This window comes from Pseudonaja textilis, chromosome 1 (assembly GCF_049901715.1).
Source record: "Pseudonaja textilis isolate UNSWEBS1 chromosome 1, rPseTex1.2, whole genome shotgun sequence".
In the NCBI taxonomy this organism is placed as follows: domain Eukaryota; kingdom Metazoa; phylum Chordata; class Lepidosauria; order Squamata; family Elapidae; genus Pseudonaja; species Pseudonaja textilis.
The window spans coordinates 219,700,142-219,713,524 of NC_141990.1; positions in this window are offsets into that span (position 1 = coordinate 219,700,142).

Here is a 13,383-nt window from a genome sequence, read left to right on the forward strand (position 1 = left end):
TGCTGCTTTGTAATTTTAGTGAGAAAGTAGCATCATTTACTACTCCATCCCAGGCAGTCTTGTCTCACCAGCACTTTATAGTGGTTGAAGTATTGCTCTAGTCTAGTACGAGGGGGATACAGGTTTCTACTCAGTCATGGGATAACCTGGGGCCAGTCAGTCTCTTCTTCTCAGCTCAACTTACTCATAGGATTGTAGGAAAAAAATGAAAGGAGATAGTCACACATGCTGCCTTGAATTGCTAATTGATTAATATCAATTAATAAAATAAATAACATTATTTTGCAAAGCCTAATTTTAATGTTAAAAAAGCTAAATTATTTTTTCACAGAATAGCCCCAGCCACTTCAGGCTCCTGATTTGATTTTTTTATTTAAAACCATATTTGTGGAGATTCTCAGTCATCCAGGTCATGGTTGCCTGAAAAGTGTTTTTTCAAGAGGCAACTGGACTTTCTTTGTTTTTCCTTGAAGATGTTTAGCTTCTCTTCCAAAAAGCTTCTTCAGTTCAAAAAAAAGGGGGGTCCCACACCCCTTTGTACTATTCAGGTAGCCCTGAGAGCACAGATGAAACTCCAGGTGGTCTCAATGACTCTCAGAAAGAGTACTAATGACCAGATGACTGCAAGGAATATAAATCCTTCCATTCCCCACTATTCAGTCAGAACTGAAGAAGCCTCTTGGATGAAATCTTTAAGGAAAAACAAAGAAAGTGCAAATGCATCTTGAAAACGCATCTTTGGGATATTTAAAGCCGTGTTATTGTGTCTCAGAATTAGAATTGGAGGGATATTTGAAGAACTTCTGTTAACTAATATACTGCAACTTCCACAATGGATAACAAGAAAGACATATAAAATCTGCATTCCATCTCTTGGGCAGTTGCCATAATTGTCCAATCAGGAATATTTATAATCGTAATGGTTTTTTAATCTATCAATTCTCCTAGCTACCACTTTTTGATACTTCATTTTCTTAACATTTCCTTTCCACTTCACCCTCTTGTAACAAGTGTTTCCAAGTTCTTAATCTTTGTACTGTTCATAAGTTCCATTTGAGACAAACTATTACAGGGCTATTTTGATTTGCTAAACTTAAGAAACTTTTGTTTTTCCTTTCAAAAACAAATTAGAACATCGGAACATTTGGACTCAATGTGAGCTCTTCGTTAGTCAACCTTCAGATTGCCGCTGAGCTCAATATAGATTTGGAATCAGTTTGAATGAAGGAATGTGTCACTTTCCCTGTTAGGAGGAAATGAAGTCCTCAAAGAAGACCTGCCTGGTGAATGATATATGTAACAGATGTTTCAACAGAGAGAGTGGGTAGAAACAAGCTGGTTCATGCAAAACAAAACAAAACCAGAAGAGCAAAATTTAAAACCTGTTTCTCTTTGACATTTTGCTTAGCTGCCTCCCAAATCTTCAAGGGAAACATTTTTTTCTAATTTAGTTATTTTGGATTAATCTTAACTTGCTTTTATCTAAAATTATGTGCATTTTTAACATCTGCACTTTATTTTGGAAACAAGCTTACATGTTGTTGCTTGGGGAAACTCAAAATCATTTTGGAGGAGTCATTTTGTGGAGTAGAGACAGTTTGCAGGGGGAGGAATGTGTCAGGCAAGATCGGTGCACGTGGTCACTTTTCTTAGGCAAATGGAGTTTGAAAAACCTTGGAGAGGACAAAAGGCATCTTCAAATATATTAAATGCAGTGACAGGCTTACAAAACTGGTTATTTCAGGCCTAAATTGTACATGATGTTTTTTATGTGGTTCAACTAGCCAACCAAGGTGTTAAAAATAAGCAATTAGCATAGTGGGATACAATTATATGGAGAGGAAGAGTAGTTTATGCCTTGGCCTTAATGTACATTCCAATCAGAATCTCAGCTTGTGTGCATGTGCAGTGCATATTCTATGAGCTTCCATTTGTCATAAGAAGAAAACTATCACTGAGAACAAGTGTTACATCTTTGTGAATAGTGAAAAGACTGTGGTGGCACAGTGGTTAGAATGCAGTATTGCAAGCTAACTCTGCTGACTGTCAGCAGTTCAATTCTCATCAGCTTAAGCTTCCATCCTTCCAAGGTTGGTACAAGGAGGACTCAGATTGTTTGGGGCAATATGCTGATGTTATAAACCACTTAGCACTGTAAAGGAATAGTCTAAATGCTATTGCTATTAAAATTCTGATTAAATTTTTATTTCAGTTGTGACCAGGACTGCGGCAAAATCAGAAAATTAAAAGTCTCTCGCCTGAATATAACAACACCAACTGAATAATTTCAATTCCTCATTTCAGCTAGTCAGTTGTCAAAATCTTTACTTGACTGATCAAATGCATGAATAAAGTATCGTGTAGTTGGTCCTAAGAGTAAGGTATGAGCATTGCTTCTGCTTTGGGGTTTTTGTTTTGTTTTGTTTTTTAGTGGTGGGGGTTGAAGCATTTTTTTGGTGGTGGGGTTGAAGCTTTTCAATTACAGATAAAAAATATTGGTTATTGGTGCCTTTGGGCTGGCATTTGATTCGTGCTGCACACATTCAAAAGCAAACACAAGTATGCCCAGAGGTTTTCCATTAAGTCTTATTCCAGTGTTTTTGTCCAAGCTTATTCCACCACTAGGCTACTAGTAGTACTCTCATACTTCAGTCGTTGTTTTTCCCATCATGTACATCAGGGCTGTGCCTCTGCACACAGAGAATTCAATGTAGGAGTTGCCATTGGAAATCACTGAAGGGATTTGTCTTACTTATTGATAAAATATAATGCAAAAATTTCAATTTAAACAGGCAGCCTACAAGTAAGTCGATCAAACCTTTAAGATCAGCTCAACAATGGCAATGAATAATTGTCTCTACTCCATAAGCCATGTGTATCAGAACAACACTTCAAACATTTGGGATTCCCACTAGGTGGTTTCCAAGTGATATAAGAAACAGCCTCCCCTTTTTTACTAGCAGGCATAAAAAATCTTGTATCCGATATAAGAACACAATCCATCAGATGATGTGGCTTCTGGATCCAGAATTTGAGGGTGCTATTGCTACATCTCCAAAATGATTGTGTCTGAGTGCCTTCAGACAACAGTGCATTCTAAAATAATGGTGGCTTCCAATGCGTTGTAATATATTTGAAGAAAATTTATGTTGCCCTCAATTCTCCTTTATCCTTTCATGCTGCCATTAGTGGCTGCAGAGAAAGTTCTACATGCAGTTTTCCCCATGACCTGTTTCTCCCAAGTTGCACAGCTGCCCAGTTTTGCAGAAATCTTTGGCATCTAATGGAGTAGTATAGGAGGCAGAGAAGATAAGTGTCCTGTGGTGAAGCCTGTAATGGTTTTCACATGCAAATATGCCCTTGATTGGGACTGCACACAAGAGCCAAGGTGGCACTGTGGTTAGAATGCAGGACTGCAGGCTAATTCTGCTGCTTGCAATTTGGCAGTTCAAATCTTACCAGGCTCAAAGTTGACTCAGCCTTCCATCTTTCCAAGGTCTGTAAAATGAGGACCCAGATTGTTGAGAGCAATATGATGTTTAGAGAGGGCTGTAAAGCAGCATATAAGTCTAAATGCTATTGCTACTTCTACCACTACAAACATCTGCCTTCCCACCATTATCATCAATAAGGACCTTCTCTTGGCTGCTCTTCCATTGATCCTGGAGTTGGAAACCAGATACAGATGCTCAGATGATTCATACAAGTGCCAGCTTGAATGATTGTGAGGGTTAACAGTTCTGTAAGATTTTATGTTTAAGAAAAGAAGCAGGACAACTTCAGAAAAAAAAACGTTTTTAAAGACATTGTAGAGCTATGGCTGGATGGAGAGGGAGTAATGGGCCCCCAGAAAGACACCAGTCCCTGTCAACCACCATTACTGGTTATATTTATGGCTTCAACAGCACCAGAGAGAAATACATTTTTCTTCATCTGCCAAAAAAAAATTATTAGAATTCAAGATCATCCCTTTAAATTAAATGCAGAAGATTCAGAGCCAATAAAACTGAATAGTTCTTTCCACAAAGAAGGAAATCCTCTACCATCAGACATAGCAATGGCTTCTAACCTAGATTGTTTAAAAGGTGGCTAGAAAAATTAATGGAGAATCAAACTATTCATAGCAACTAGCTTTGATGCATGTAAACTGCCTTTTAAATCACAGGTTATACAGTATATCTTAGCTGCTGTGAAAAATCAGCACAAGGTTTTCTTCTCCTGCTTCTCAGTTTTCGGGATCCATCTGGTTGATAAATGTGTGACACAAATTGTTGGACTAGATGATCCCTTGGCTTGATCCATCAAGACTCTTCTCACATTCTTCTTTTGTTCTAAGCTGTCATGGGTCAGTTATGCTTCTTGGAATCTGATTGTCCATAAATGAAGATGTATGTCTCTTTAACCAAACGATGAAGAGAAGAGTTCACTAGTTTTTTTGCTGAAAGGGCCAATTGTGGGAAAGTTCTGCCAAAAGAGCAGATGTTAGTGTGTAAATGCAGATGTCAGTATCCAAGATCAAGGGCAGATGCAGATATTCAAAACCTTGGCAAAACACTGGACAACACATCAGCTTCTGGAACATTTGATCAAAGATTTCAGTCCTCAGACTACATGCCCTGAGGTGGACTCCTTGAAGAATCTTTGCAGGCTGTGGGATATTTCCCCTGAGGCTGTTCCAGAACAAATTGGTTGAAAATTATAGCCAAAGGCATTCAAATAATGTGGCCTTGAAAGCAAATACACATTTATTGTGTAATTAGGCACTTGATTCTCAGATAAAGAATGTCTAACTTCCTCTTATTAACTTGTTTCAGAAAGGAATGATGCCAATTTCAATTCTGTAGGTTTAATTTTTTCAAACTTTTAAAAGAATGTCTAAAGAAAAAACAGCAACATAATTTAGGCCAGGATATGGGCTGGATACTCAAAGAATTGAGCTTTTTATTTGTCCTGTATTGTGGTGAAAATATAAGATTTTATCCACTCCACCCGGCCCTTCGGTTGTATGAATTTTAATATTAATACATAAACTGTAGTTTGGATGTCAAATGATTGTTGAGTTTTGTTACATGTCTAAACCATACATTAAATATAATAAAATGGCAGGGGACTCCCTGTCCTTATGGAAGTGTCTGACAATAAGGAAAGGCAGCATTAAGCAAGAAACCTATGACCAAAAAAGGTTATGTGAAAGACATTACAGAATGCAGTGGCTTCTTTAATACATTGAACAAAATATATGCAAAGATAGTGTTTGGATAAGCAGCTGATAAATATACAGCAAAGCTAGAATTATAGCAAGGATTTAAGAAAACCATAAAATCTATTGGATGTCTATAGAGCAAATATGTAGCTAACCCCAGCCATTATGAGCTGGAATGTGATCAACACTGGTTCATACTCTCCCCAATTAGATTTTTAAAAGAAATTTCTTCTCCTCTGCCTTTCTCTCTATGTAGTACAGCATTATCAATTATGACTGAAAATAATATTCCAAGCTAAATAGGAACAGAAAGACTGAATATACATACATTTATTGAACATAATGTTCATCACAGATGTCAGATTCTTATTAACAAGGATGAAATTATTAATCACATGCAAATAAAATTCACAAATTTTGAAGCTTTTCATTGGCAACTGGTTGTAAGCATGCAACAAATATTTCATAATTAGAAACACTGCAGTTCAGGTTATTGCTATGAGCATGATAAATGTGGAGAGCTAGTTTGGTGTAGTGGTTAAGACATCAGGTTAGTAACTGGGACAGTGTGAGTTCTAGATCTGGCTTAGACACAAAACCAGCTGGGTGGCCTTTCTCTCAGTCCTAGGTAGTAGGTGATAGGGAACAATTTCTGTAAAAAATTGCCTAGAATACTGCAAAGATTAGCCCAGCCAATCACTGGGGGTCAACATTGACTTGAGATGTTGACACATAGTAAATTCTATATACATTTGATCTGTGCATTTCATCTTATCATTCTCCACATTGTTTGGGTCCAATTTTGGATTTCTGTTGACTCCAATCTCTAAGAATTTGGGAAAGAACAAATTAACAAACTGGATAATATTATCTTGGGGTAACCTAGGTTTCTAGGATTAAAATCAAAAGCTCGATCTAAGGGTGTAGATAATACAATAACTGAAAAATGTTGATTATTTTTTAAAAATAGAACTTTTCTTTAAAAAAGAATGAGGGGGCTGGGTATCAATAACTGAACCACATTAAAAAAAAATACTCACTTTGTATTAACTTTGATGAGCTTTATCTGATTGGAAATTAAAATCTTTGCCATTTTAATCCAAAGAAAATTCTGAGGAAATTTTTTTTGCTCTCATTGCCAAATAGCCTTGCTTGTCCTCCATTTTTATTATTTGGGAAATCTGCCTGGTAACTTAGCATTGTGTTATGATCATATTTAGTTTTCTGACAATAAAGAAAACTAATGCAAAGGAAATAATGCAAAGCAGAAGCAGGGAAAAATAACAGTCAAACAGAAACATTAAAAGTGTGATGTTTTTACAATTTCAGTCAATCTACAGCCTGACAAAAACGCCTTATCTTCTACTTAAATGGATGTCATGCCCCTATTGGAATGTGATTTGGAGGGGAAGGCTGAACAGCTGACATGAAGTGGCTCATGGGCTGTGGAAGAAACTGGGGAAGGGCAAACTCCGGCTGGGCAGAGCAGGGAAGAGGTAGAACAAGGGAGACTAAGCAGATGATGTTCTACGTGGCCTGAAACTCAGTGAAGCTGATCAGCATCATTATACTAAAGTAAGAGATGGCTCATGCAAATAGAAAAAGACCTAGAACTGGATAAAGCTATTAATATGGCAAGACAATCAGAGGAGATTTAAAAACAGCAAACCACATTGGGAAGTGATGCTAGTGCTGTAAACCTAAAGGATGTGAACTCTTTGGACAGACTGTTTAAAGGCAGGCATCAGAAAGAAAAGCAAAAATTCAGCAGATCAAAGAATGATGGAGCAAAGCCTCTAAGCAGGCAGAACAAAAACACTAAAGACCCCCAGTGTCACAAATGTGGTGGCATGCTTCACCCTAGACAGGAATGTCCTGCTAAGGATGCTAAATGCCATGCATGTGGGGAAAAGGGTCACTATCAGTGTGTATGTTTTGCAAGCAAGGCTGTGCATGGCATTGAGGAAGAGGAGAGAAGCTTCTTTCTCGGTTCTATGACATCACATGCTGATCCATGGACTGTGGAAATCAGAATGATGGATAAAAACATCACGTTCAAGTTGGATACCGGAGCAGATGTCACCGTTGTTTCACAGAAGAATTTCGCCAACATTTTTCACAACACACAGGTGCCAGTGCTGCAAAAAGCAGAGAGACCTCTACTGGGTCCAGGGAGAATTTCACTGGAAGTGATGGGGGTTTGCCAAACTACAGCTAAAGAAAGGAGCAAAACAAATTACAGAGAAGGTATATGTGGTCAAAAACCTGAGTATGCCTTTGCTGTGACTGCCAGTTATTTTAGCTCTTGGTCTGTTGGTTCGTGTGGACACTATTGACATGGAAAACCTGAAGTCAAGGTACCCTAAGTTATGCAGCAGCCTAGGGGAAGTTCAACAACCTTATTGTATTAAGCTCAAACCCGAGGCTGTGCCTTTCTCTTTGAAAACCCCAAGGAGGATTCCCCTACCATTGATGGGGAAATTCAAAGATGAGCTTCAACGCATAGAAAACTTGGGAGTAATCACTTGTGTGGAAGAGCCTACGGACCGGTGCGCAGGCATGGTAGTGGTGCCCAAGAAGGATAGCAAAAAGGTGCGTTTGTGTGTGGACCTGACTGGCTTGAACAAGTATGTGTGTCATGAAAAATACATTTTACCATCAGTAGAACAGAGTCTTGGAACACTGGCTGGTGCTAAAATGTTCAGTAAATTAGACACCAACATGGGGTTTTGGCAGATACCCCTCACCAACGATTCAGCAAAGTATACCACATTCATTACACTTTTTGGGCAGTTTCACTTTAACCGTCTTCCATTTGGCATTGCCTCAGCGCCCGAACATTTCCAATGTATGATGGCAAAAGTTACACAGGGGCTGGAAGGTATAGTTTGCCACATTGATGATCTACTGGTGTGGGGACGGGACCAGGAAGAACATGACAATCAACTCCATGCAGTGCTAAAAAACCTGGAAAAGGCAGGAATCACTCTGAACATGGATAAGTGTGAACTCTCCAGGAGTGAGGTGGTCTTTTTGGGTCACATCATCTCTGATGCAGGGATACAACCTGACCCAAGGAAAACAGAGGCTATCGGAGCTATTAAGGAGCCCTCTAGTGTGAACGAACCGAGGAGTTTTCTTGGCATGGTAAACCAGCTGAGGAAGTTCATCCCTCAGTTGGCAGAAAAAGACAAGCCACTTCGTGATCTCCCTTCTAAGAAAAACTGTTGAGTTTGGGATGTGGAACAGGTCAGGGCATTTAAGACATTGAAAGATGCTTTGTCTTCCCCTCCGGTGCTGGCCATGTATAATTCGAACAAAGTGACGAAAGTGTCAGCGGATGCATTGTCATGTGGCTTGGGCGCTGTTCTTCTTCAAGAGTGGGGTGATAAATGGAAGCTTATGGCTTACGCGTCACGTTCACTCACTCCAACTGAACAATGCTATGCACAGGTGGAAAAAGAAGGCCTGGCTCTAACCTGGGCATGTGAAAGATTTCAGGATTTCCCCCTAGGAAAGCATTTCTGCCTGGAGACTGACTACAAACCACTTGTCAGTTTGTTTGGAGACCAAGCACTAGATCTTCTACCCTTGAGAATTCAGCGATTCAGGATGAGGCTCATGCGTTATTCTTACTACATTGTGCATGTGCCCGGAAAGTCACTTTGGACAGCAGACACATTGTCACATTCGCCTATGGACTCTCACATGTCCAAAGCAGAACTGGAGCTGATGGAAAGCACTAACATATATGTTGACTGTGTAGTAGACATCTTGCCTGTTAGCCACACATATATGGAAATCATAAAAGAGCAGTTGCAAGCTGATAGTATTTGCTCTCGAGTCATTAAATTGTGTGCAGATGGATGGCAGTGCATGCAAAACAGGAACCTGCACTGAGAGGATACTGGCCAGAACGAACTACACTCACTGTACAAGATGGATTACTACTGAAAGATACTAGGCTTGTGATCCCATCCACTCTGAGGAATGAGGTGTTGGAGAGGCACATGAAGGACACCAAGGGATGGTGAAATGCAAAGAACGTGCTCATCAGCCTGTGTGGTGGCCAGGACTCAGTCAGCAGGTCAGTGAAATGGTGCTCAAATGCTGGACATGTATTCAAGAGTGTCAGAATCCTAAAGAGCCACTCATGACATCTGAGTGCCCGGAAAGACCATGGCAAAAGTTAGGGACTGACATGTTTGTACTTGGAAGGAAAACATACTTAGTTGTGATAGACTATTTCTCCCAATATGTCGAGATTGCACTGTTATCGAACACTAGATCAATTGATGTCATTGTCCATCTGAAATCAATCTTTGCCTGGCATGAGATTCCAGAGGAGTTGATGTCAGACAATGGACCACAGTTTTCTGGCCAAGATTTCTCTCAGTTTGCATCCAAAATGGGTTCAAACACGTTACCAGCAGTCCAAAGTTTCCACAAAGTAATGGAGAAACTGAATGTGCAGTTCAGACAGTGAAAAGTCTCTTGAAAAAGGCTAGAAACCCTTATCTGCCCCTGCTTGCCTACAGAGCTACCCCTCTCCAGAGTGGGTTCAGTCCAGCTCAGCTGCTTATGGCGTGACGTCTTTGTACCACTTTGCCGACTCTTCCCTCTCAGTTAGACCCAACATTGCCAGATGTTGACCACTTTGCTCATAAAGAGAGAGAGAAGAGGAAATTGAATACTGAATACTACAACAGGAGATATCGTACAAAACCTCTTAGTGATTTGGTACCAGAAGAGCATGTATGGGTCACTGATACAAAAGAATCTGAGCTGTACTGCAGAATTACACGAGTCCAAGGTCATATCTGGTGGATGTACCTAAAGGTGTGGTAAGATGCAATCGACAGCACTTGATACCCTTACACACATGTGCAAGTGAAGGAGGAGCGGTGGAGCAGCAGGAGTTACCAGAGACAAACAGTGAACAAGTTTCTACATCACCTGGGAAAATACTTAAAAACTTTCCTAGTGTGACAGCTACCCCAAGGACAAGGTCTGGGAGAGCTATAGTTAAACCAGAGATACTGAATCTGTGAACTGAGAAAGTGAAAAAGAGTTAATGTTGATGTGTAGTTCAGTAAGAAATCTGAGGTGCAGAATAGTTTAAACACAGTTAGGTGTATTGGATTAGTAAATAGTTATATGATAACATTTTCTTCCCTACAGGATTTAGATAGGAACAGAGCTTCAACAAAAGAGGCAGAATAATCCTCTAAGGTCTGGTGAGACAAAGGAAGTTTACCCTTTGTTCTCTAGAAAAGGGAGATGTGGTGTAGGGTAAATGGAACCTGTTGATGTTTAACTGTGAAGAGGAACCAATGTTAGGCAGAAAGTAGTGAGGGACATATTTTGAGGTGACACAGTATGAAGGAACCGGAAGGGAAAAATAAATAAAAAATAAGAAAAATAAAGCAGTTTTGTGTGCAGAGAACTCATGTGTTAGGAGTATTATTACAAAATACGACACCTGTGGCAGCCCCTCAAATATTGGAAGACTGCTATCATGTCTCCCCTGGTCCTTCTCTTTAGTAGACTAGCCAAGTTCCTGCAACCGTTCGTTATATGTTTTAGCCTCCAGTCCCCTAATCATCCTGGTTGCTCTTTTCTGTACTTTTTCTGGAGTCTCAACATCTTTTTTATAATGTGGTGACCAAAACTGGATGCCAGTACTCTAGGTGTGGTCTTACTAGGGCTTTATAGAGTGGTATTAGTACTTCCTAGATCTTGACTGTATCCCTCTGTTAATACAATTTAGGATTGCATTTTTGGGTGGTGGCTGCACACTGCTTGCTCATATTTAGCTGGCTGTCTACTAAGACTTCAAGATCCCTCTCATAGTTATTGCTATTGAGCCTGGTTTCACCCAGTCTATATGTGTGCTTTTGGTTTTTCTTGCCTAAATGTAGGACTTTACTTTTCTCTATATTGAATTTCATTTTATTGTCGAGGCTTATCTGTGTTCCTGGTGTCTTCTCAACTGTGTGTGTTTTGGCTGTGCTTTCAAGTCTGCAATTCCTTCTCCTGCCCTGTCAAGTTAATTACTGCAGCGTGGTTTGTTTGGATTTTTAGTTACAGCGTGTATGTACTTTGTTTTGGGGCTGAATTTCCTCCACTTAAAGACTGTTCCTGGGAGAGTTTTTCTCCAGCCGAAGGTAACCTGGACATTGGGGGCAAAGTTGGAAATAATAAAGGGACTCTTCTTGCTTATTTGACTGTGTTGCCTTTGTGCTGTATTTAACTGTGGGACCAAAAGATGATAGATTATGAGGGGGGGGGGAGATGATGAACAGAAGGATAGATAGAGATAGATAGAAGATGATAGATCATAGATGATAGATAGATAGATAGATAGATAGATAGATAGATAGATAGATAGATAGATAGATAGACAGACAGACAGACAGACACATTTTGTATACATTATCCCCTAACAATACCTCTATTTTCTAGGCAACAATCCCTTTTTCATTATGTTACATTGTTGACTGGTGAAAAATCATAGCATTATTGTATTTTGGGGGAAAGGGAAAACAAGGCAAGATTTTTCAGGGAGGGGCATTTTCTTCCTGAGGGTATCTTTTCCCATGATACAAAATTGAATTTATTCAGAATTTCCAACCATGGAAGCAAGATGATTTCCCTAATGAAAACATGAGAAGCTTTGCATGAAATGCCAGATTGTTTGATACGAACCATCAACAAGCCTCCCTCCAGCCACAGCTGCTTCTGTTTAGTCATAGTGCAAGAGAAGAATCATTACATTTTCTGGAATGTCATCCCTCCCCATAGCACGTGTTTACTCAAACTGGACCTTCATCAAACCGCAGCCTACTGAATGGAAAGCAATTATTATCCACTGAAAAATGGTGGAGTGATAATGACAACAAGAAGAACCAAGGACAACAGCAGTCCTGAACAAATCTAAAATGGTTTGTGCCAGGAGAAAAACCACCATATTGGCTGCTCCATTGAATTGGCTCTGAAGAATCCAAAGTAGCAATGGAACAACATACTCTGTCCAGAAAATAGACTTTGGATAGTATATTGACCAGTTGTGGTATTCAATTTTTTTTACTACCGGATCTATGGGCATGGTTTGATGGGCATGGTGTGGTGTGGCTTGGTGGGCATGGCAGGGGAAGGATACTGTAAAATCTCCATTTCCACTCCACTCCAGGGGAAGGATAAACTGCAAAATCTCTATTCCCTCCCCATTCCACTAACCTGCTTTCCAGCTCCGTTCTTGTGTGCAGGGCAACAAAAGAAGACCCAGCCAATCAGCTAGGACTCTGATCAGATGGGACAATGAATAGATGGAGGCAGGGCCAACCAGAGGTGGTATTTACTGGTTCTTCGAACTACTCAAAATTTTCGCTACTGGTCCTCCAGAACCTGTCAGAACGGCTAAATACCACCTCTGATATCTACACTTATGACCAAGTCTTTAGCCACGCTGATTTTCATTGGTGTTAATGATAAATCCATTAAAGTATATACAAATATATAATTCTGATTTACTTTACTTTATGCACATTGCCAGTATGACTTTTTCCCTGAATATGGCTCAATTTTGTTATACTGTTCTGTAAAACTAGACATGTTCTGCCTTAATGACTTCATTATCATTTTATGGGAAACCCATCATATCATTTTATTTCTGAAAGTTTACAGAATTCTGAGCATTGGCCATAATAAAGACTATTGATACTATACTACACTTCCTTTTCTCTGCTACATTTATATTCACTTATGTCCATTATCTAGTAAGAATACAAAATAATGTGTTACTGTCAGAATTTCTCTCACTCTGAATTGGCTATTTTTGCCCCACAATAATTTTGATACAATACTAGTCCTGGCTACCATTTGCCCTTATTCCTCTACCTTCAGCTTGTGTATGAGCTTGTTATAAATCTAACAAGCAAACAAGTTATTGTTGTATTTTTATAACATGGTTGGACATATAATTAGGACTGATGAAATACAAAGAATTCTTGACATAAAAGCTGTTTGGAACACTTGTACATGCCTATCAATGTAGCACACAAACTCGTGGCATCACGTTGCCATCGCGTATTGTGATGTTTTCCCCTTTGCAGAGCTGGGGTGGTTGTGGCCTGCACATGATGCATCTGGCCAATTTGACACCCCTGGTATAGAAGGAG